At 63.0% G+C, this 23,759-nt stretch overlaps 1 pseudogene; it reads right to left on the bottom strand.

The window, feature by feature from the left end:
• Window positions 1-10,219: 10,219 nt before the first annotated feature.
• Window positions 10,220-22,436, bottom strand: LOC142076549 (uncharacterized; annotated as a pseudogene).
• Window positions 22,437-23,759: the final 1,323 nt, after the last annotated feature.

Below are 23,759 nucleotides of genomic sequence, written 5' to 3'. Positions count from 1 at the left end.
GCAGGATTTGGTTTTCTTCCACGTGCCCTGGTTTTGTTTCTGTGGCTGTGGCTTTTTTCCCCACGCTCTGGTTTTGTTCCTGGGTGTCGTGGTTTAATCTGGCAGGCAGCCAAATACCACGCAGCCGCTCGCTCACTCCCCCCGCCCCCTCCAGTCGCACGGGGAGAGAATCGGAAGGGTAGGAGTGAGAAAAACTCATGGGTTGAGATAAAGACAGTTTAATAGAACAGAAGAGGGATAATAATAATAATAATAATGATAGAATATACAAAATGAGTGATACACAATGCAATTGCTCACCACCCACGCTGACCGATAACCAAGTAGCGATCGTTACTTCCTGGATCACGCCTACCCTTCATATACTGAGCATGACGTCACATGGTATGGAATACCCCATTAGCCATCTGGGCTGGCTGTCCTGATTATGTTCCCTCCCATCTCGTGTACCTAGCTCAGTCAGTAGGCATGGGAGCTGTCCTGGGACTAGGAGGGCACTTAGCAACAACTGAAAACATCAGTATGTTATCAACATTCTCCTCGTACTAAATCCAAAACACAGCACTAGGAAGAAATTTAACCCTATCCCAGCCGAAACGAGGACAGTATCCACCCCTTATTCCATACCATTTACGTTATGCTTAGGCCTCACATTTTTCAATACATTTCAATTAATCACCACTATCTTTTATATACATATATAGGGCTGTTGGTGCCAGGAATGTTGTTGCAGGGGACCCGGGACCCGTGCCGGGGCGGTCGGTGCTGGGGCCCCAGGACCCAGGACAGGGCTGTTGCTGCCGGGGCCCCGAGACCCAGGCTGGTACTGTTGTTGCCAGGGCTGTTGGTGCCGGGGCCTTGGGACCTGTGATGGGGCGGTCGGTGCCGGGGACCCAGGACCCGGGCCAGAGCTGTTACTGCCGGGGCTATTGGTGCTGGGGACCAAGGACCCATGCTGGGGCGGTCAGTGCCGGGCCCCCAAGACCCAGGCTGGTACTGTTGTTGCCGGGCCTGTTGGTGCCGGGGCCCAGGACCCGTGCCGGGGCGGTCGGTGCTGGGGCCCCGGGACCCGGGTAGGAGCTGTTGGTGCCGGGGCTGTTGGTGCCGGGGACCCGGGACCCATACCGCGGTGGTCGGTTTTGGAGCTCCAGGACCTGAGCCGGTGTTGTTGGTGCCAGGCCTGTTCGAGCCAAGAATCCGGGACTCGGGCCGAGGCTGTTGGTGCGGGGCCTCGGGACCCGTGCCGGGGCGGTCGGTGCTGGGGCCCCAGGACCCGGGCTAGAGTTATTGTTGCCGGGGCTGTTGGTGCCGGGGACCCGGAACCCGGGCCGGGGCGGTCGGTTCTGGGGCCCCAGGACCCATGCTGGGGGGGTCCGTGCTGGGGCCCTGAAACCCGGGCCGGGACTGTTGGTGCCGGAGCCCCGGGATCCGGGCCGGGGCTGTTGGTGCTGGGGCCGTTGGTGCCGGTGTCCCGGGAGCCATACTGGAGCGGTCGGTGCTGGGGTTCCATAACCCGGGTCAGGGCTGGTGGTGCCGGGGCTGTTAGTGCCAGGGCCGCGGGACCCGTGCCGGGGCTGTTGGTGCTGGGGCTCCAGGACCCGAACCGGTGCCGTTGGTGACAGGCCTGTTCGAGCCAGGAACCCGGGTCTCGGGCTGGGGCTGTTGGTGCCGGCGCCTCGGGACCTGTGCCGGGGCGGTCGGTGCTGCGGCCCCAGGACCAGGACAAGAGCTGTTGGTGCCGGGGCTGTTGGTGCCGGGGATCCAGGACCCATGCCAGCCCTGTTGGTGCCAGGGCTGTTGCAGCCGGGGCCTCGGGACCCGTGCCGGGGCATCGGTGCTGGGGCTCCGGGGCCCGGGTCGGGGCTGGCGGTGCTGGACCTGTTCGAGCCAGGAACCCTGGACTCGGGCCGGGGCTGTTGGTGCCGGGGCCTCGGGACCCGTGCTGGGGCGTTCTGTACTGGGGCCCCAGGACCCAGGCCAGCGCTGTTGCTGCCGGGGCTGTTGGTGCTGGGGACTCGGGACCCAGGCCGGTACTGTTGGTGCCAGGGCTGTTGGTGCCAGAGCCCCGGAACCCGGGCCGGGGCCGTCGGTTCTGGGGCCCCAGGATCCGTGCTGGGGTGGTCCGTGCTGGGGCCTTGAAACCCGGGCCGGGACTGTTGGTGTCGGGGCCCCAGGATCCGGGCCAGGGTTGTTGATGCCGGGGCCATTGGTGCCGGTGCCCTGAGACCCATAGCGGGGCAGTCGGTGCTGGAGCTCCAGGAAGCGAACCGGTGCCTTTGATGCCAGGCCTGTTCGAGCCAAGAACCCTGGACTCGGGCCAGGGCTGTTGGTGCCGGGGCTGTTGGTGCCGGGGACCCGGGACCCTTGCCGCGGTGGTCGGTGCTGGGGCCCCAGGACCCAGGCCAGTACTGTTGTTCCCATGCCTGTTGGTGTCGGGGACCCGGTACCCGTGCCAGGGCTGTTGGTGCTGGGGTTCCAGGACCCGAGCCGGTGCTGTTGATGCCGGGCCTGTTCGAGGCAGGAACCGGGGACTCGGGTCGGGGCTGTTGGTGCCGGAGCCTCGGGACCCGTGCCGGGGCGGTCGGTGCTCGGGCCCCAGGACCAGGGACAGGGCTGTTGGTGCCGGGGCTGTTGGTGCCGGGGCCCCAAGACCCAGGCTGGTACTGTTGTTGCCAGGGCTGTTGGGGCCCGGGCCTTGGGTCCCATGCCCGGGTGGTCGGTGCTGGAGCCCCAGGACCCAGGCAGGTACTGTTGTTGCTGAGCCTGTTGGTGCCGGGGCCCAGGACCCGTGCTGGGGCTGTTGGTGCTGGGGCCCCAGGACCCGGGTCGGGGCTGTTGGTGCTGGGGCTGTTGCTGCCGGGGCCTCGGGACCCGTGCCGGGGCGGTCGGTGCTGGGGCCCCAGGACCTGGGCCAGAGTAGTTGCTGCCGCGGCTGTTGGTGCCGGGGACCCGAGACCCAGGCCGGGGCGGTCGGTTCTGGGGCCCCAGGACCCATGCTGGGGTGGTCCGTGCTGGGGCCCTGAAACCTGGGCCGGGACTGTTGGTGCCGGAGCCCGGGATCCGGGCCGGGGCTGTTGGTGCTGGGGCCGTTGGTGCCGGTGTCCCGGGAGCCATACCGGGGCGGTCGGTGCTGGGGTTCCATAACCCGGGTCGGGGCTGGTGGTGCCGGGGCTGTTAGTGCCGGGGCCGCGGTACCCGTGCCGGGGCTGTTGGTGCTGGGGCTCCAGGACCCGAACCGGTGCCGTTGGTGACAGGCCTGTTCGAGCCAGGAACCCGGGACTCGGGCTGGGGCTGTTGGTGCCGGGGCCTCGGGACCTGTGCCGGGGCGGTCGGTGCTGCGGCCCCAGGACCCGGGCTGGGGCTGTTGGTGCCGGGGCGGTCGGTTCCGGGGCCCCAGGACCCGTGCTGGTGTGGTCCGTGCAGGGGCCCTGAAACCTGGGCCGGGACTCTTGGTGCCGGGGCCCCGGGATCCGGGCCGGGGCTGCTGGTGCCGTGGCCGTTGGTGCCGGTACCCCGGGACCCATACCGGGGCGGTCGGTGCCGGGGCTCCAGGACCCCGGTCGGGGCTGGTGGTGCCGGGGCCGTTAGTGCCGGGGACACGGGACCCGTGCCGGTGCGGTCGGTGCTGGGGCCCCAGGACCCATACCGGCGCTCTTGGTGTCGGGGCTATGCTGCCGGGGACCCGGGACCGAGTCCAGTACTGTTGGTCCCAGGGCTCTTTGTGCCAGGGCCCAGGAACCCGGGCAGGGGCGGTCGGTTCTGGGGCACCAGGTTGCGTGCTGGGGTGGTCCGTGCTGAGGCCCTGAAACCTGGGCCGGGACTGTTGGTGCTGGGGCCCCGGGATCCGGGCCAGGGCTGTTGATGGCGGGGCTGTTGGTGCCTGTGCCCTGGGACCCATACCGGGGCGGTCGGTGCTGGGGCTGCAGGACCCGAACCGATGCCGTTGGTGCCAAGCCTGTTCGAGCCAAGAACCCAGGACTCGGGTCGGGGCTGTTAGTGCCAGGGCCTTGGGACTTGTGACGGGTCGGTCAGTACTGGGGCCCCAGGACCCGGGCCAGAGCTGTTGCTGCTGGGGCTGTTGGTGCCCGGGACCCTGGACCCAGGCCGGTACTGTTGGTGTCAGGGTTGTTGGTGCCAGGGTGCCGGAACCCGGGCCGGGGCGGTCGGTTCTGAGGCCCCAGGACCCGTGCTGGGGGGTCCGTGCTGAGGTCCTGAAACCCGGGCCGGGACTGTTGGTGTCGAGGCCCCGGGATCCGGGACGTGGTTCTTGGTGCTTGGGCCGTTGGTGCCGGTGGCCTGGGACCCATACCGGGGCGGTCGGTGATGGGGCTCCAGGACCCGGGTCGGGGCTGGTGGTGCCGGGGCTGTTAGTGCCGGCGACCCGGGACCCGTACCGGGGCTGTTGGTGCTGGGGCTCCAGGACCCAAACAGGTGCTGTTGGTGCTGGGCCTGTTCGAGCCAGGAACTCGGGACTCGGGTCGGGGCTGTTGGTGCTGGGGCCTCGGGACCCGTGCCGGGGCGGTAGGTGCTGGGGCTCCAGGACCCGGGTCGGGGCTGGTGGTGCCGGGGCTGTTAGTGCCGGCGACCCGGGACCCGGGCCGGGGCGGTCGGTGCTGGGGCTGTTGGTGCCGGGGCCTCGGGACCCGTGCCGCGGCGGTCGGTGCTGGGGCCCCAGGACGCGGGCCAGAGTTGTTACCGCCGCTGCTGTTGGTGCCGGGGAGCCAAGACCCAGGCTGGGGTGGTCGGTTCTGGGGCCCCAGGACCCGTGCTGGGCTGGTCTGTGCTGGGGCACTGAAACCCGGGCCTGGACTGTTGGTGCCGGGGCCCCGGGATCCGGGACGGGGCTGTTGGTGCTGGGGCCGTTGGTGCCAGTGGTCCGGGACCTGTACCGGGGCAGTCGGTGCTGGGGCTCCAGGACCCGGGTCAGGGCTGGTGGTGCCAGGCCTGTTCGAGCCAGGAACCCGGGACTCGGGCCGGGGCTGTTGGTGCCGGGGTCTCGGGACCCGTGCTGGGGCGTTCTGTCCTGCGGCCCCAGGACCCGGGCCAGCGCTGTTGCTGGCGGGGCTGTTGGTGCCGGGGACCCGGGACCCAGGCCGGTACTGTTGGTGTCAGGGTTGTTGGTGCCAGGGCCCAGGAACCCGGGCCAGGGCGATCGGTTCTAGGGCCCCAGGATCTGTGCTGGGGTGGTCCGTGCTGGGGCCCTGAAACCCGGGCGGGGACTATTGGTGTCGGGGCCCCGGGATGCGGGCCGGGGCCGTTGATGCCGGGGCTGTTGATGCCGGTGCCCTGGGACCCATAGCGGGGCAGTCGGTGCTGGGGCTGCAGGACACGAACCGGTGCCGTTGGTGGCAGGCTTGTTCGAGCCAGGAACCCGGGACTCGGGCCGGGGCTGTTGGTGCCGGGGCCTTGGGACCTGTGACGGGGCGGTCGGTGCTGGGGTTCCTGAAACCCGGGCCGGGGCTATTGGTGCCGGGGCTGTTGGTGCCGGGGACCCGGGACCCATGCCGGGGCGGTCAGTGCTGGGGCCCCAGGACCCAGGTCGGGGCTGTTGGTGTTGGGGCTGTTAGTGCAGGGGACCCGGGACCCGTGCCAGGGCTGTTGGTGCTGGAGCTCCAGGACCCGAGCTGGTGCTGTTGGTGCCGGGCCTGTTAGATCCAGGAACTCGGGACTCGGGCCGGGGCTGTTGGTGCCGGGGCCTCGGGACCCGTGCCGGGGCGGTCGGTGCTCGCGCCCCTGGACCCGGGCCAGGGCTGTTGGTGCCGGGGCTGTTGGTGCTGGGGCTCCAGGACCCGGGTCGGGGCTGTTGGTGCCGGGGCTGTTGGTGCCGGGGCCCCGGGACCCATACCGGGGTGGTCGGTGCTGGGGCTGAGGACCCGGGTCGGGGCTGGTGGTGCTGGGGCTGTTGATGCCGGGGACCCGGGACCCAGGCCGGTACTGTTGGTGCCAGGGCTGTTGGTGCCGGGGCCCCGGAACCCGGGCCGGGGTGGTCGGTTCTGTGGCCCAAGGACCCGTGCTGGGGTGGTCCGTGCTGGGGCCCTGAAACCCGGGCCGGGACTGTTGGTGCCAGGGCCCCGGGATTCGGGCTGGGGCTGTTGGTGCCGGGCCTGTTCGAGCCAGGAACCCTAGACTCGGGTCGGGGCTGTTGGTGCTGGGGCCTCGGGACCCGTGCCGGGGCGGTCGGTGCTGGGGCCCCAGGACCCGGGCCAGGACTGTTGGTGCCGGGGCTTTTGGTGCCGCGGACCCGGGACCCATGCCGGGGCGGTCAGTACCCGTGCCCCAGGACCCAGGCAGGTGCTGTTGTTGCCTGGCCTGTTGGTGCTGGGGCCCAGGACCCCTGCTGCGGCTGTTTGTGGTAGGGCCCCGGAACCCGCGTTGGGGCGGTCGGTTCTGAGGCCCCAGGACCTGTGCTGGGGTGGTCCGTGCTGAGGCACTGAAACCCGGGCCGGGACTGTTGGTGCCGGGGCCCCGGAATCCGGGCCGGGGCTGTTGATGCCGGGGCCGTTGGTGCCGGTGCCCTGGGACCCATACCGGGGCGGTCAGTGCTGGGACTGCAGGACCCGAACCGATGCCGTTGGTGCCAGGCCTGTTCGAGCCAAGAACCCGGGACTCCGGTCGGGGCTGTTAGTGCCGGGGCCTTGGGACTTGTGACGGGGCGGTTGGTGCTGGGTGCCCAGGACCCCGGCTGGGGCTGTTGGTGCCAGAGATGTTGGTGCCGGGAACTCGGGACCCATGCCGAGGCCGTCAGTGCAGGGGCACTAGGACCCAGGCTGGTATTGTTGTTGCTGGGCCTGTTGGTGCTGGGGCGGTCGGTGCTGGGGCCCAGGACCCCGGTTGGGGCTGTTGGTGTCGGGGCTGTTGGTGCCGGGGTCCCGGGACCCAGGCTGGCACTGTTGGTGCTAGGGCTGTTTGTGGTAGGGCCCCGGAACCCGCGTTGGGGCGGTCGGTTCTGGGGCCCCAGGACCCGTGCTGGGGTGGTCCGTGCTGGGGCCCTGAAACCCGGGCCGGGACTGTTGGTGCCGGGGCCCGGGGATCCGGGCTGGGGCTGTTGGTGCTGGGGCTGTTGATGCCGGTGCCGTGGGACCCATACCGGGGTGGTCGGTGCTGTGGGCTGCAGGACCCGAGCCGGTGCCGTTCGTGCCAGACCTGTTCGAGCCAAGAACCCTGGACTCGGGCCGGGACTGTTGGTGCTGGGGCCCCGGGATCCGGGCCGCAGCTGTTGATGCCGGGGCCGTTGGTGCCGGTGCCCTGGGACCCATACCGGGGCGGTCGGTGCTGGGGCTGCAGGACCCGAGCCGGTGCCGTTGGTGCCAGACCTGTTCGAGCCAAGAACCCGGGACTCGGGATGGGGCTGTTGGTGCCGGGGCCTTGGGACTTGTGACGGGGCGGTTGGTGCTGGGTGCCCAGGACCCCGGCTGGGGCTGTTGGTGCCAGAGATGTTGGTGCCGGGAACTCGGGACCCATGCCGAGGCCGTCAGTGCAGGGGCACTAGGACCCAGGCTGGTATTGTTGTTGCTGGGCCTGTTGGTGCTGGGGCGGTCGGTGCCGGGGCCCCAGGACCCGGGTCGGGGCTGTTGGCGCCGGTGCTGTTGGTGCCGGGGACACTGGACCCGTGCCAGGGCGGTCGGTGCTGGGTCTCCAGGACGCGAGCAGGTGCTGTTGATGCCGGACCTGTTCGAGCCAGGAACCCGGGATTCGAGCAAGGGTTGTTGGTGCCGGGGCCTCGAGGCCCGTGCCGGGGCGGTCGGTGCTGGGGTCCCAGGGCCCGGGACAGGGCTGTTGCTGCCGGGGCTGTCGGTGCCGGGGACCCGGGACCCAGGCTGGTACTGTTGTTGCCAGGGCTGTTGGGGGCCAGGCTTTGTGACCCGTGCCGTTGCGGTCGCTGCTGGGGCCTCAGGACCCGGGCCGGGGCTGTTGGTGCCGGGGCTGTTGGTGCTGGGGACCCGGGACCCATACTGGGGCGTTTCGTACTGGGGCTCCAGGACCCGAGCTGGTGCCGTTGGTGCCAGGCCTGTTCGGCCCAAGAACCCGGGACTCGGGCCGGGGCTGTTGGTGCCAGGGCTGTTGGTGCCAGGGCCCTGTAACCCGGGCCGGGGCAGTCGGTTCAGGGGCCCCAGGACCCGTGCTGGGGTGGTCTGTGTTTGGGCCTTGAAACCCGATCCGGGACTGTTGGTGCCGGGGCCCAGGGATCCGAGCCGGGCTGCTGGTGCTGGGGCCGTTCGTGCCGGTGCCGCGGGACCCATACCGGGGCGGTCGGTGTTGGGTCTCCAGGACCCGGGCCTGGCTGGTGGTGCCAGGGCTGTTAGTGCCGGGGAGCCGGGACCCGGGACCCGTGCCGGGGCTGTTGGTGCTGGGGCTCCAGGACCCGAGCCGGTGCTGTTGGTGCCGGGACTGTTGGAGCCAGGAACCCTGGACTCGGGCCGGGGCTGTTGGTGCCGGGGCCTCAGGTTCCGTGACGGGGCAGTTGGTACTGGGGCCCCAAGACACCGGCCAGGGATGTTGGTTCCGGGACTGTTGTTGCAGGGGACCAGGGACCCGTGTCTGAGCAGTCGGTGCTGGGGCCCCAGGACCTGTGCTGGGGTGGTCCGTGCTGGGGCCCTGAAACCCGGGCCGGGACTGTTGGTGCCGGGGCCCCGGGATCCGGGCCGGGGCTGTTGATGCCACGGCCGTTGGTGCCTGTTCCCTGGGACCCATAGCAGGGCGGTCGGTGCAGGGGCTGCAGGACCTGAGCAGGTGCCGCTGGTACCAGGCCTGTTCGAGCCAAGATCCTGGGACTGGGGCTGGGGCTGTTGGTGTCGGGGACTTGGGACCTGTGACGGGGCGGTCGGTGCTGGGGCTCCAGGACCCGGGTCGGGGCTGGTGGTGCCGGGGCTGTTGGTGCCGGGGCCTCGAGACCCGTGCCGGTGCGGTCGGTACTGGGGGCCCAGGACCCGGGACAGGGCTGTTGGTGCCGGGGCTGTTGTTGCAGGGGACCCGGGACCCATGCCGGGGCGGTCGGTGCTGGGGCCCCAGGACCTGGGCCAGAGCTGTTGCTGCCGGGGCTGTTGCTGCCGGGGACCCGGGACCCACGCCGGTACTGTTGGTGCCAGGGCCGTTGGTGCCAGGGCCCCGGAACCCGGGCCGGGGCGGTCGGTTCTGGGGCCCCAGGACCCGTGCTGGGGTGGTCCGTGCTGGGGCCCTGAAACCCGTGCCGGGACTGTTGGTGTCGGGGCCCCGGGATCCGGGCCGGGGCTATTGATGCCGGGGCCGTTGGTGCCGGTGCCCTGGGACCCATAGCGGGGCAGTCGGTGCTGGGGCTGCAGGACGCGAACCGGTGCCTTTGATGCCAGGCCTGTTCAAGCCAAGAACCCTGGGCTTGGGCCAGGGCTGTTGGTGCCGGGGCTGTTGGTGCCAGGGACCCGGGACCCGTGCCACGGTGGTCGGTGCTGGGGCCCCAGGACCCAGGCCGGTACTGTTGTTCCCATGCCTGTTGGTGTCAGGGGCCCGGGACCCGTGCCCGGGCGCTCGGTGCTGGGGCTCCAGGACCCGAGCAGGTGCTGTTGGTGCCAGGCCTGTTCGAGCCAGGAACCCTGGACTCGGGTCGGGGCTGTTGGTGCCGGGGCCCCAAGACCCAGGCTGGTACTGTTGTTGCCAGAGCTGTTGGGGCCCGGGCCTTGGGTCCCATGCCGGGGTGGTCGGTGCTGGAGACCCAGGACCCAGGCCACAGGCAGGTACTGTTGTTGCTGGGCCTGTTGGTGCCGAGGTCCAGGACCCGTGCTGGGGCTGTTGGTGCTGGGTCCCCAGGACCCGGGTCGGGGCTGTTGGTGCCGGGGCTGTTGGTGCCGGGGCCTCGGGACCCGTGCCGGGGCTGTCGGTGCTGGGGCCCCAGGACCCGGGCCAGACTTGTTGCTGCTGCGGCTGTTGGTGCCGGGGACCCGAGACCCAGGCCGGGGCGGTCGGTCCTGGGGCCCTAGGACCCGTGCTGGGGTGGTCCGTGCTGGGGCCCTGAAACCCGGGCCGGGACTGTTGGTGCCGGGGCCCCGGGATCCGGGCCGGGGCTGCTGGTGCCATGGCCGTTTGTGCCGGTGGCCCGGGACCCATACCGGGGCGGTCGGTGCTGGGGCACCAGGACCCCGGTCGGGGCTGGTGGTGCCGGGGCCGTTAGTGCCGGGGACACGGGACCCGTGCCGGCGCGGTCGGTGCTGGGGCCCCTGGACCTGTACCGGCGCTGTTGGCGTCGGGGCTATGGTGCTGGTGACCCGGGACCGAGGCCAGTACTGTTGGTCCCAGGGATCTTGGTGCCAGGGCCCAGGAACCTGGGTCGGGGCGGTCGGTTCTAGGGCACCAGGTTGCGTGCTGGGGTGGTCCGTGCTGAGGCCCTGAAACCCGGGCCGGGACTGTTGGTGCCGGGGCCGTTGGTGCCGGTGCCCTGGGACCCATACCGGGGAGGTCGGTGCTGGGACTGCAGGACCCGAACCGGTGCCGTTGGTGCCAGGCCTGTTCGAGCCTAGAACCCGGGACTCGGGCTCGGGCTGTTAGTGCCGGGGCCTTGGGACTTGTGACGGGGCGGTCGGTGCTGGGTCCCCAGGACCCCAGCTGGGGCTGTTGGTACCGGGGCTGTTGGTGCCGGGGTCCCGGGACCCATGCCGAGGTCGTCAGTGCAGAGGAACCAGGACCCAGGCCGGTACTGTTGTTGCTGGGCCTGTTGGTGCCGGGTCGGTCGGTCCTGGGGCCCAGGACCCCGGTCGGGGCTGTTGGTGCCGGGGCTGTTCGTGCCGGGGTCCCGGGACCCATACTGGGGCAGTTAGTGCTGGGTCTCCAGGACCGAGCCGGTGCCTTTGGTGCCAGGCCTGTTTGAGCCTAGAACCCTGGACTCGAGCCGGGGCTGTTGGTGCCGGGGCCTTGGGACCTGTGACGGGGCGGTCGGTGCCGGGGCCCAGGACCCGTGCTGGGGCTGTTGGTGCTGGGGCTTTTGGTGCTGGGGCCCCGGGACCCGGGACGGGGCAATCAGTGCTGGGACCCCAGGACCTGGGCCAGAGCTGTTGGTGCCGGGGCTGTTGGTACTGGGGACCTGGGACCCGGGCCAGTACTGTTGGTGCTTGGCCTGTTGGTGCCGAGGCCCCTGGACCTGGGCCGGGATGGTCGGTGCTGGAGCCCCAGGACATGTGCTGGGGCGGTCGGTGCGGGGCCTCGGGCCCCTGGCCGTGACTGTGCCGGGACCCTGAAAACCGGGAAGGGCTGTTGGTGCCGGTGTTCGGAAGCCGGACCGGGGTTGTTTGTGCCGGGACCGAAACCTGGACTGGGGCTGTTGGTGCCGGGGCGCCCTAATCCGGGCCTGGACTTTTGGTGCCTGGGCTCAGGGACCTGGGCCGGGGTTGTCGGGGCCAGGGACCGGAAACCCGGGCCGGGGTTGTTGGTGCCCGGGCCTTGGGACCCGGGCTGGGGTGATCGGTGCCGGGGCTGTTGGTGCCGTGGCCCCGGGATCAGGGCCGGGGCTCTCGGGGCCGGGGCCCTGGAAGCCGGTCCGTGGCGGTTGGTGCCAGGGCTGTTGGTGCCGGGGCCCCGAGACCTGGGCCGGGGCGGTCGGTTCCGGGGCCTCAGGCCCTGGGCCGCAGATGTTTGTGCCGGGGCCCTGAAAACCGGGAAGGGCTGTTGGTGCCTGGGCCCCAGAACCCAGGCCGAGGCTGTTGGTGCCGGGGCTGTTGGTGCCGGGGTCCCGGGACCGGGGGCCAGGGCTGTTGGTGCCCGTGCCTCGGTACCCACGACGGGGCAGTCAGTGCCGGGGCCCCGGGACCCCAACCGGGGCTTTTGGTGCCGGGGCTCAGGGACCCGGGCCGGAGCTGTTGGTTCCCGGGCCTCAGGACCTGTGCCGGGGTGGTCGGTGCCAGGGCCCTCGGATCCGGGGCTGGGCTTTAGGTGCCCGGGTCTCGGTACCTGTGCTGGGCCGTTGGTACTGGGGTCCCGGGACCTGGGCCGGGGCTGTTGGGGCCGGTGCCCCGGGTCCCTGGCTGGGGCTGTTGCTGCCGGGGCCACGAAACCCGGGCTCCAGTTGTTGGTTCCGTGGCCCCGGGACCCTGGCTGGTGCTGTTGGTGCCGGGGCCCGGGGACCCGGGCCAGGGCTGTCGTTGCCGGGGACCCAGGACCTGGACCGGGGCTGTTGGTGCCGGGGCCCTAAAACCCGGACCCGGGCTGTTGTTGCCGGGGCCCTAAAACCCGGGCCGGGGCCGTTGGTGTTCCTTAGAAAAGGTGGTCTTATGGTAATGAGTTCCTGGAAGTCATTTATATAGTCCAAGCATGCGCAGTAAAATTAGGGTTAGGGTCTTTTCCTTCTCCGGTGGTCGTCCATAGTCTTCTTCACTGTGTCTGTTAGTTGGACTCTGGGCTTCCTTTGTCTATATATGGTCACTTAATTAACTCATCAGTTCCTCCACTCTTGGAATGTAGCGAGGCATCAGGTTATCTTGTCCTTTAACACTTATCCCTTCACAGTTGTTCGTTGTTAGTGATTTACATAGGACACTTATCTCATCACAGGTGTTACACAGGAGGCCTAAGGAGCCAGCTCAAGGTCTATCCTCTCTTATCAAGTGGGAGGATGCACTACAGTAAGGTCTCAGTCAGGAATTGTTAGTTAGTTTAGTAATTCAAGGATCCTGTTATCTACACAGCCTTTGTAAATTCTGCTTACAATATTTCCTATGCTTATAACAGCATCTTGTCTATCCAAGTTGCTAGCTACAAAAGATTACACTAGTAAGTCAGACAATGGCTCTGCTGTTAACCCTAAAGTGTTAGTTCCCTCTATCACAGGTTTTGTTCCTGGGGTGCTGGTTTTGTTCCCCGGGCCCTGGTTTTCTCCCGCGGGCTCTGGCTTTGTCCCTGGGGCTCTGGCTTTGTCCCTGGGGCCCTGGTTTTGTTACCCGGGATCTGGTTTTGTTCCCTAGTCTCTGGTTTTCTCCCACGGGACTTGGTTTTACTCCTGGGGCTCTGGCTTTGTCCCTGCAGCTCTGGCTCTGTCCCTGGGGCTCTGGTTTTCTTCCTGGGGCTCTGTTTTTTTTCCTGGAACTTTTGTTTTTTTCCCGGAGCCCTGGTTTTGTTCATTGGTCCCTGGTTTTGTTCATTGGCCCCTGGTTTGCTCCCTGGAGCTCTGGTTTGGTTCCCCGGGCTCTGGTTTGGTTCCCCGGGCTCTGGTTTTGTTCCCTGGGCTCGGGCTTTGTCCCTGGGGCTCAGGCTTTGTCCCTGGGGCTCGGGCTTTGTCCCTGGGGCTCTGGTTTTGTTCCCTGGGCCCTGGTTTTCTCATGCAGGATGTGTTTTTCTTCCGCCGGCCCGGGTTTTGTTCCTGGGGCTCTGACTTTCTTCTTCGGACTCTGGTTTTGTTTCCTGGTGTCTGGCTTTCTCCCGAGGGCTCTGGTTTTGGCCCCAGGCTCTGTTCTGTTCCCCGAGCTCTAGTTTTCTCCTGCGGGCCTTGGTTTTCTTCCTGGGACTCTGGCTTTCTTCTGCGGACTCTGGTTTTGGTTCGCGGGCCCTGGTTTTCTCCTGCGGGCCCTGGTTTTTTTCCTCGGGCTTTAGTTTTTTGCCCCGGGCCCTGGTTTTGTACCCCGGGCCCTGGTTTTGACCCTGAGCCTCTGGCTTTGTCCCTGGGGCTCTGGATTTGTCCCTGGAGCTCTAGCTTTGTCCCTGGGGCTCTGGCTTTCTCTTTGGGGCTCTGGTTTTGTTCCCCGGGCTCTGGTTTCCTCCCGCGGTCCTTGGTTTTCTTCCTGGGGCTTTCATTTTGTTCCTGGGGCTCTGGTTTGTCCCTGGGCCTCTGGTTTTGTTCCCGGGCTCTGGTTTAGTTCCACGGAGTTTGACTTTGTTCTAGGGTATCTGGCTTTGTCCCTGGGCCTCTGGTTTTGTCCTTGGTGCTCTGGCTTTATCCCTGGAGAACTGGCTTTGTCCCTGGAGCTCTGTTTTTTTTCCTGGAGCCCTGGTTTTCTCCCGCGGGCTCTGATTTTGTTCCTGGATCTGTAGTTTTGTTCCCTGGACCCTTGCTTTGTCCCTGGGGCTCAGGCTTTGTCCCTGGGGCTCTGGCTTTGTCCATAGGTCTCTTCATTTTTTCCTGGGGCTCTGGTTTTGTTCCTGGGTCCCTGTTTTATTCCTTGGGCTCTGGTTTTGTTCCTGGGGCACTGGTTTTCTCTTGCGGGCCCTGGTTTTGTTCTCCGGATCCTGGTTTTGTTCCCCGGGCCGTGTTTTCTCCGGCAGGATTTGGTTTTCTCTCGCGGGCCCTGGTTTTGTTCCTGTGGCTGTGGCTTTCTTCTATGGGCTCTGGTTTTCTCTCGCAGGCTCTGATTTTGTTCCTGTGCCCTGTTTTTTTTCCTGGCAACCTGGTTTTCTTCCCCGGGCCCTGGTTTTCTTCCCCGGGCCCTGGTTTTCTTCCCCGGGCCCTGGTTTTCTCCTGCAGGATTTTGTTTTCTTCATTGGGCTCTGGTTTTGTGTCCCGGGCTCTGGTTTTTTTTCCTGGGGCTCTGGTTTTTTTTCCTGGGGCTCTGTTTTTTTTCCTGGGGCTCTGGTTTTGTTCCTGGGCCTGTGGTTTTGTCCCTGCTGTTCTGGTTTTTTCTCTGGGGCTCTGGTTTTGTCCCTGGGGTTCTGATTTTGTCCCTGGGTCTGTAGTTTTTTCCCCGGACCATGGCTTTGTCCCTGGGGCTCTGGTTTTGTCCCTGGGGCTCTGGTTTTGTCCTTGGGGCTCTGGTTTTGTTCCTGGTTCTTTAGTTTTGTTCCCCGGACCCTGGCTTTGTCCCTGGGGCTCTGGCTTTGTCCCTGGGGCTCTGGCTTTGTCCCTGGGGCTCTAGCTTTGTCCCTGGGGCTCGGCTTTGTCCCTGGGGCTCTGGCTTTGTCCCTGGGACTCTAGCTTTGTCCCTGGGTTTTGGCTGTGTCCCTGGGGCTCTGGTTTTGTTCCCCGGGCTCTGGTTTTGTTCCCCGGGCTCTGGTTTTGTTCCCCGGGCTCTGGATTTGTTCCCCGGGCTCTGTTTTTTTCCCCGGACTCTGGATTTCTTCCTGGGCGCTGGTTTTTTTTCCTGGGGCTCTGGCTGTGTCCCTGGGGCTCTGGCTGTGTCCCTGGGGCTCTGGCTGTGTCCCTGGGGCTCTGGTTTTCTTTCTGTGGCTCTGGCTTTGTCCCTGGGGCTCTGGTTTTCTTTCTGTGGCTCTGGTTTTGTCCCTGGGGCTCTGGTTTTGTCCCTGGAGCTCTGGCTTTACCCTCGTGTTCTGGTTGTCCATGGAGATCTGGTTTTACCCCGAGGGTCTGTTTTTTTTCCGTGGTTTCCTAATTTATTCACGGGGCTCGGCTTTTGTTCCGCGGGCCCTGGTTTACTCCTGAATGATTTGGTTTTATTCCACAGGCCCTTGTTTTCTTCCTGTGGCTGTGGCTTTCTTCTGCAGGCTCTGGTTTTGTTCCCCAGGGTCTGGTTTTGTTCCCGCGGGCCCTGGTTTTGTTCCCGCGGGCCCTGGTTTTGTTCCCGCGGGCCTTGGTTTTGTTCCCGCGGGCCTTGGTTTTATTCCCGCGGGCCCTGGTTTTGTCCCGGGGCCCTGGTTTTGTTCCCGGGGCCCTGGTTTTGTTCCCCGGGCTCTGTCTTTCTCCCTGGGGCTCTGGTGTTGTTCCTGGGGATCTGGTTTTCTCCCGCGGGATCTGGTTTTATCCCGCGGGCTCTGGTTTCGTTCCTGGAGCTCTGGTTTATTTCCTGGGGCTCTGGTTTTGTTCCCCGGGACCTGGTTTTCTCCTGCAGGATTTGGTTTTCTTGCACGGGCCTTGGTTTTGTTCCTGTGGCTTTGGCTTTCTTCTGCTGCCTCTGGTTTTGTTCACCGGGCTCTGGTTTTTTTCACCGGGCTCTGGTTTTGTTCCCCGGGCACAGGTTTTGATTCCCGGACTCTGATTTGCTTCCCTTGTCCCTGGTTTACTCTCGCATGCTTTGGCTTTGTTTCGCGGGACCTCGTGTTGTACCTGTGGCTGTGGCTTTCTTCTGCGGGCTCTGGTTTATTTTCCCGGCCTCTGGTTTTGTTCCCCGGCCTCTGGTTTTGTTCCCCAGGCTCTGGATTTTCCCCAGGCTCTGGATTTCTCCCGTGGGCTCTGTTTTTTTTTCTTGGGGCTCTGGCTTTGTCCCTGGAGCTCTGGCTCTGTCCCTGGGGCGCTGGCTTTTTCCTTAGGACTCTGGTTATTTTCCTGGGGCTCTGGTTATTTTCCTGGGGCTCTGGTTATTTTCCTGGGGCTCTGGTTTTCTCCTGCGGGCTCTGGTTTTGTTCCTGAGGCTCTGATTTTCTCCCGCAGGCTCTGGTTTTCTCCCACGGGGACTGGCTTTGTCCCTGGGGCTCTGGTTTTTTCCCTGGGGCTCTGGCTTTGTCCCTGGCGCTCTGGTTTTGTCCCTGGCGCTCTGGTTTTGTTCCCCGTATCCCGGTTTTGATCCCCGTACCCAAGTTTTATTCTGCCGACCCTGGCTTTGTTCCTTTGGCTCTGACTTTCTTCTGTGGGCTCTGGTTGTGCTTCCCGGGCTGTGGTTGTGTTTCCTGAGGCTCTGGTTGTTTTTCCCGGGCTCTGGTTATGTTTCCCGAGCCCTGGTTGTGTTTTCCGGACTCTGGTTTTCTTTCCATGGCTCTGTTTTTTTTCCCGGGCTCTGGTTTCCTCGCGCGGGCTCTTTTTTTTTTTACTGGGGCTCTGGCTTTGTCCCTGGGGATCTGTTTTTTTTCCTGAGGCTCTGGTTATTTTTCTGGGGCTCTAGTTTTTTTCCTGGAGCTCTGTTTTTCTCCTGCGGGCTCTGGCTTTGTCCCTGGGGCTCTGGCTTTGTCCCTGGGGGTCTGGTTTTGTTCCTGGGTCTGTAGTATTTTTCCGTGGACCCTGGCTCTGTCCCTGGGGCTCTGGCTTTGTCCCTGGGGCTCTGGCTTTGTCCCTAGGGGTCTGGTTTTGTTCCTGGGTCTGTAGTTTTTTTCCGTGGACCCTGTCTCGGTCCCCGGGGCTCTGGCTTTGTCCCCGGGGCTCTGGCTTTGTCCCCGGGGCTCTGGCTTTGTCCCCGGGGCTCTGGCTTTGTCCCCGGGGCTCTGGCTTTGTCCCCGGGGCCCTGGCTTTGTTCCCCGGTCCCTGGTTTTGTTCCCCAGGCTCTGGTTTTAATCTGCAGGATTTGGTTTTCTTCCGCGGGCCCTGGTTTGTTCCTGTGGCTTTGACTTTTTTCTCCTGGCTCTGATTTTGTTCCCCGGGCTCTTGTTTTCTTCCTGTGGGCACTGGTTTTGTTCCCGGGGCTCTGGTTTTGTTCCTGGGTCTGTGGTTTTGTTCCCCGGGCTCTGGTTTTGTTCCCCGGGCTCTGGTTTTGTTCCCTGGGCTCTGGTTTTGTTCCCCGGGCTCTGGTTTTGTTCCCCGGGATCTTTTTTTTTCCCCGGGCTCTGTTTTTTTCCCGGACTCTGGATTTCTTCCCGGGCGCTGTTTTTTTTTCCTGCGACTCTGGCTGTGTCCGTGGGGCCCTGGCTGTGTCCGTGGGGCCCTGGCTGTGTCCGTGGGGGTCTGGCATTGTCCCTGGGGGTCTGGCATTGTCCCTGGGGGTCTGGCATTGTCCCTGGGGCTCTGGCTTTGTCCCTGGGTCTCGGCTTTGTCCCTGGGGCTCTGGCTTTGTCCCTGGGGCTCTAGCTTTGTCCCTGGGTTTTGGCTGTGTCCCTGGGGCTCTGGTTTTGTTCCCCGGGCTCTGGTTTTGTTCCCCGGGCTCTGGTTTTGTTCCCCGGGCTCTGGTTTTTGTTCCCCGGGCTCTGTTTTTTTCCCCGGACTCTGGATTTCTTCCTGGGCGCTGGTTTTTTTTCCTGGGGCTCTGGCTGTGTCCCTGGGGCTCTGGCTGTGTCCCTGGGGCTCTGGCTGTGTCCCTGGGGCTCTGGCTGTGTCCCTGGGGCTCTGGCTGTGTCCCTGGGGCTCTGGCTTTGTCCCTGGGGCTCTGGTTTTCTTTCTGTGGCTCTGGTTTTGTCCCTGGGGCTCTGGTTTTGTCCCTGGAGCTCTGGCTTTACCCTCGTGTTCTGGTTGTCCATGGAGATCTGGTTTTACCCCGAGGGTCTGTTTTTTTTCCGTGGTTTCCTAATTTATTCACGGGGCTCGGCTTTTGTTCCGCGGGCCCTGGTTTACTCCCGAATGATTTGGTTTTATTCCACAGGCCCTTGTTTTCTTCCTGTGGCTGTGGCTTTCTTCTGCAGGCTCTGGTTTTGTTCCCGCGGGCCTTGGTTTTGTTCCCGCGGGCCTTGGTTTTGTTCCCGCGGGCCCTGGTTTTGTTCCCGCGGGCCCTGGTTTTGTTCCCGGGGCCCTGGTTTTGTTCCCCGGGCTCTGTCTTTCTCCCTGGGGCTCTGGTGTTGTTCCTGGGGATCTGGTTTTCTCCCGCGGGATCTGGTTTTATCCCGCGGGCTCTGGTTTCGTTCCTGGAGCTCTGGTTTATTTCCTGGGGCTCTGGTTTTGTTCCCCGGGACCTGGTTTTCTCCTGCAGGATTTGGTTTTCTTGCACGGGCCTTGGTTTTGTTCCTGTGGCTTTGGCTTTCTTCTGCTGCCTCTGGTTTTGTTCACCGGGCTCTGGTTTTTTTCACCGGGCTCTGGTTTTTTTCACCGGGCTCTGGTTTTTTTCACCGGGCTCTGGTTTTGTTCCCCGGGCACAGGTTTTGATTCCTGGACTCTGATTTGCTTCCCTTGTCCCTGGTTTACTCTCGCATGCTTTGGCTTTGTTTCGCGGGACCTCGTGTTGTTCCTGTGGCTGTGGCTTTCTTCTGCGGGCTCTGGTTTTGTTCCCCGGCCTCTGGTTTTGTTCCCCAGGCTCTGGATTTCTCCCGTGGGCTCTGTTTTTCTCCCGTGGGCTCTGTTTTTTTTTCTTGGGGCTCTGGTTTTGTCCCTGGAGCTCTGGCTCTGTCCCTGGGGCGCTGGCTTTTTCCTTAGGACTCTGGTTATTTTCCTGGGGCTCTGGTTATTTTCCTGGGGCTCTGGTTTTGTTCCTGAGGCTCTGATTTTCTCCCGCAGGCTCTGGTTTTCTCCCACGGGGACTGGCTTTGTCCCTGGGGTTCTGGTTTTGTCCCTGCGGCACTGGCTTTGTCCCTGGGGCTCTGGCTTTCTCCCTAGGTCTCTGGTTTTTTTCCTGGGGTTCTGTTTTTTTCTCCTGGAGTTCTTGTTTTGTTCCCCGGGCCCTGGTTTTGTTCCCCGGGCCCTGGTTTTGTTCCCCGGGCTCTGGCTTTGTCTCTGGGGCTCTGGCTTTGTCCCTGGTGCTCTGGTTTTGTTCCTGGGGCTCTGGTTTTCACCCGCGGGGTCTGGTTTGGTTCCCGGCGCCCTTGTTCTTTTTCCCCGGGCCCTGTTCTTTTTCCCCGGGCCCTGTTCTTTTTCCCCGGGCCCTGTTCTTTTTCCCCGGGCCCTGTTCTTTTTCCCCGGGCCCCGTTCTTTTTCCCCGGGCCCTGGTTTTGTTCGCCGGGTTCTGGTTTTGTTCCCCAGCCTCTGGTTTTGTTCCTCAGGCTCTGGATTTTCCCCAGGCTCTGGATTTCTCCCGTGCGCTCTGTTTTTTTTTCTTGGGGCTCTGGCTTTGCCCCTGGAGCTCTGGCTCTGTCCCTGGGGCGCTGGCTTTTTCCTTAGGACTCTGGTTATTTTCCTGGGGCTCTGGTTATTTTCCTGGGGCTCTGGTTTTGTTCCTGGAGCTCTGGTTTTCTCCTGCGGGCTCTGGTTTTGTTCCTGAGGCTCTGATTTTCTCCCGCAGGCTCTGGTTTTCTCCCACGGGGACTGGTTTTGTCCCTGGCGCTCTGGTTTTGTCCCTGGCGCTCTGGTTTTGTCCCTGGCGCTCTGGTTTTGTTCCCCGTATCCCGGTTTTGATCCCCGTACCCAAGTTTTATTCTGCCGACCCTGGCTTTGTTCCTTTGGCTTTGTCTTTCTTCTGTGGGCTCTGGTTGTGCTTCCCGGGCTGTGGTTGTGTTTCCTGAGGCTCTGGTTGTTTTTCCCGGGCTCTGGTTATGTTTCCCGAGCCCTGGTTGTGTTTTCTGGACTCTGGTTTTCTTTCCATGGCTCTGTTTTTTTTCCCGGGCTCTGGTTTCCTCGCGCGGGCTCTTTTTTTTTTTACTGGGGCTCTGGCTTTGTCCCTGGGGATCTGTTTTTTTTCCTGAGGCTCTGGTTATTTTTCTGGGGCTCTGGTTTTTTTCCTGGAGCTCTGTTTTTCTCCTGCGGGCTCTGGCTTTGTCCCTGGGGCTCTGGCTTTGTCCCTGGGGCTCTGGCTTTGTCCCTGGGGCTCTGGCTTTGTCCCTGGGGCTCTGGCTTTGTCCCTGGGGCTCTGGCTTTGTCCCTGGGGCTCTGGCTTTGTCCTCGGGGCTCTGGCTTTGTCCTCGGGGCTCTGGCTTTGTCCCTGGGGCTTTGGTTTTTTTCCTGGGGGTCTGGTTTTGTTCCTGGGGCTCTGTTTTGTCCCTGGGGCTCTGGTTTTGTTCCTGTGTCTGTAGTTTTGTCCCTGGGGTCTGGCTTTGTCCCTGGGGTCTGGCTTTGTCCCTGGGGCTCTGGTTTTGTCCCTGGGGCTCTGGTTTTGTTCCTGGAGCTCTCGTTTTCTACTGCAGGCCCTGGTTTTGTTCCCCGGGCCCTGGTTTTGTTCCCCGGGCCCTGGTTTTGTTCCCCAGGCCCTGGTTTTCTCCTGCAGGATTTTGTTTTCTTCATTGGGCTCTGGTTTTGTTCCCCGGACTCTGGTTTTCTCCCCCGGGCCCTGTTTTTTTTCGTGGGGCTCCGTTTTTTTACTGGGGCTCTGTTTTTTTTTCCTGGGGCTCAGGTTTATTCCTGGAGCTCTCTTTTTCTACTGTGGGCCCTGGTTTTCTTCGCGGGCACTGATTTTGTTCCTGGAGCTCTGGTTTTCTCCTGCGGGCTCTGTTTTTTTTCCTGGGCCTGTTGTTTTTTTCCCCGAGCTCTGGCTTTGTCCCTGGGGCTCTGGCTTTGTCCCTGGGGCTCTGGCTTTGTCCCTGGGGCTTTGGCTTTGTCCCTGGGGCCCTGGTTTTGTTCCCCGTACCCCGGTTTTGTTCCCCGGGCTCTAGTTTTAATCTGCAGGATTTGGTTTTCTTCCGATGGCCCTGTTTTTTTCCTGTGGCTTTGGCTTTTTTCTCCTGGCTCTGGTTTTGTTCCCGGGGCTCTGGTTTTGTTCCCGGGGCTCTGGTTTTGTTCCCGGGGCTCTGGTTTTTTTCTCGGGCTCTGTTTTCCCCCCACGGTCTCTGTTTTATTTTACTGGGGCTCTGGCTTTGTCCCTGGGGGTCTGGTTTTGATCCTGGGGCTCTGGTTTTGATCCTGGGGCTCTGTTTTGTCCCTGGGGCTCTGGTTTTGTTCCTGTGTCTGTAGTTTTGTCCCTGGGGCTCTGGTTTTGTCCCTGGGGCTCTGGTTTTGTCCCTGGCACACTGGTTTTGTTCCTGGAGCTCTCGTTTTCTACTGCAGGCCCTGGTTTTGTTCCCCGGGCTCTGGTTTTCTACTTCGAGCCCTGGTTTTGTTCCCCGGGCCCTGGTTTTCTCCTGCAGGATTTTCTTTTCTTCATTGGGCTCTGGTTTTGTTCCCCGGCCTCCGGTTTTGTTCTCAGCCTCTGGTTTTGTTCCCCGGGCTCTGGTTTTGTTCCCCGGAGTCTGGTTTTCTCCCGCGGGCCCTGTTTTTTTTCCTGGGACTCCGGTTTTTTCACTGGGGCTCTGTATTTTTTTCCTGGGGCTCGGGTTTTGTTCCTGGAGCTCTGTTTTTCTACTGCGGGCCATGGTTTTCTTCGCGGGCACTGATTTTGTTCCTGGAGCTCTGGTTCTTCCTGCGGGCTCTGGTTTTGTTCCTGGGCCTGTTGTTTTGTTCCCCGAGCTATGGTTTTGTCCCTGGGGCTCTGATTTTGTCCCTGGGGCCCTGTTTTTTTTCCCCGGGCCCTGGTTTTGTTCCCCGGGCTCTGGTTTTAATCTGCAGGATTTGGTTTTCTTCTGCGGGCCTTGGTTTCTTCCTGTGGCTTTGGCTTTATTCTCCTGGCTCTGATTTTGTTCCCCGAGCTCTGGCTTTCTCTCGTGGGCTCTGGTTTTGTTCCCGGGGCTCTGGTTTTGTTCCCGGGGCTCTGGTTTTGTTCCCCGGGCCCTGGTTTTGTTCCCGGGGCTCTGGTTTTGTTCTCAGGGCTCTGGTTTTTTTCTCGGGCTCTGTTTTCCCCCCGCGCCTCTGTTTTTTTTTTACTGGGGCTCTGGCTTTGTCCCTGGGGATCTGTTTTTTTTCCTGAGGCTCTGGTTATTTTTCTGGGGCTCTAGTTTTGCTCCTGGAGCTCTGCTTTTCTCCTGCGGGCTCTGCCTTTGTCCCTGGGGCTCTGGCTTTGTCCCTGGGGCTCTGGCTTTGTCCCTGGGGCTTTGGCTTTGTCCCTGGGGCCCTGGTTTTGTTTCCCGTACCCCGGTTTTGATCCCCGGGCTCTAGTTTTAATCTGCAGGATTTGGTTTTCTTCCGATGGCCCTGTTTTTTTCCTGTGGCTCTGGTTTTGTTCCCCGGGCTCTGGTTTTGTTCCCCGGGCTCTGGTTTTGTTCCCGGGGCTCTGGTTTTGTTCCCGGGGCTGTGGTTTTTTTCTCGGGCTCTGTTTTCCCCCCGCGGACTCTGTTTTATTTTACTGGGGCTCTGGCTTTGTCCCTGGGGCTCTGGTTTTGATCCTGGGGCTCTGGTTTTGATCCTGGGGCTCTGGTTTTGATCCTGGGGCTCTGTTTTGTCCCTGGGGCTCTGGTTTTGTTCCTGTGTCTGTAGTTTTGTCCCTGGGGCTCTGGTTTTGTCCCTGGGGCTCTGGTTTTGTCCCTGGCACTCTGGTTTTGTCCCTGGCACACTGGTTTTGTTCCTGGAGCTCTCGTTTTCTACTGCAGGCCCTGGTTTTGTTCCCCGGGCTCTGGTTTTCTACTTCGGGCCCTGGTTTTGTTCCCCGGGCCCTGGTTTTCTCCTGCAGGATTTTCTTTTCTTCATTGGGCTCTGGTTTTGTTCCCCGGCCTCTGGTTTTGTTCTCGGCCTCTGGTTTTGTTCTCGGCCTCTGGTTTTGTTCTCGGCCTCTGGTTTTGTTCTCAGCCTCTGGTTTTGTTCCCCGGGCTCTGGTTTTGTTCCCCGGACTCTGGTTTTCTCCCCCGGGCCCTGTTTTTTTTCCTGGGACTCCGTTTTTTTCACTGGGGCTCTGTATTTTTTTCCTGGGGCTCGGGTTTTGTTCCTGGAGCTCTGTTTTTCTACTGCGGGCCCTGGTTTTCTTCGCGGGCACTGATTTTGTTCCTGGAGCTCTGGTTTTCTCCTGCGGGCTCTGTTTTTTTTCCTGGGCCTGTGGTTTTTTTCCCCGAGCTCTGGCTTTGTCCCTGGGGCTCTGGCTTTGTCCCTGGGGCTCTGGCTTTGTCCCTGGGCCTTTGGCTTTGTCCCTGGGGCCCTGGTTTTGTTCCCCGTACCCCGGTTTTGATCCCCGGGCTCTAGTTTTAATCTGCAGGATTTGGTTTTCTTCCGATGGCCCTGTTTTTTTCCTGTGGCTTTGGCTTTCTTCTCCTGGCTCTGGTTTTGTTCCCGGGGCTCTGGTTTTGTTCCCGGGGCTCTGGTTTTGTTCCCGGGGCTCTGGTTTTTTTCTCGGGCTCTGTTTTCCCCCCACGGTCTCTGTTTTATTTTACTGGGGCTCTGGCTTTGTCCCTGGGGGTCTGGTTTTGATCCTGGGGCTCTGGTATTGATCCTGGGGCTCTGTTTTGTCCCTGGGGCTCTGGTTTTGTCCCTGGGGCTCTGGTTTTGTCCCTGGCACACTGGTTTTGTCCCTGGCACACTGGTTTTGTTCCTGGAGCTCTCGTTTTCTACTGCAGGCCCTGGT

The sequence above is a fragment of the Calonectris borealis genome, unplaced genomic scaffold (assembly GCF_964195595.1).
Source record: "Calonectris borealis unplaced genomic scaffold, bCalBor7.hap1.2 HAP1_SCAFFOLD_61, whole genome shotgun sequence".
In the NCBI taxonomy this organism is placed as follows: domain Eukaryota; kingdom Metazoa; phylum Chordata; class Aves; order Procellariiformes; family Procellariidae; genus Calonectris; species Calonectris borealis.
The sequence above is the reverse complement of the archived record's forward strand: the minus strand, read 5'-3'. Positions and strand labels throughout refer to the sequence as shown.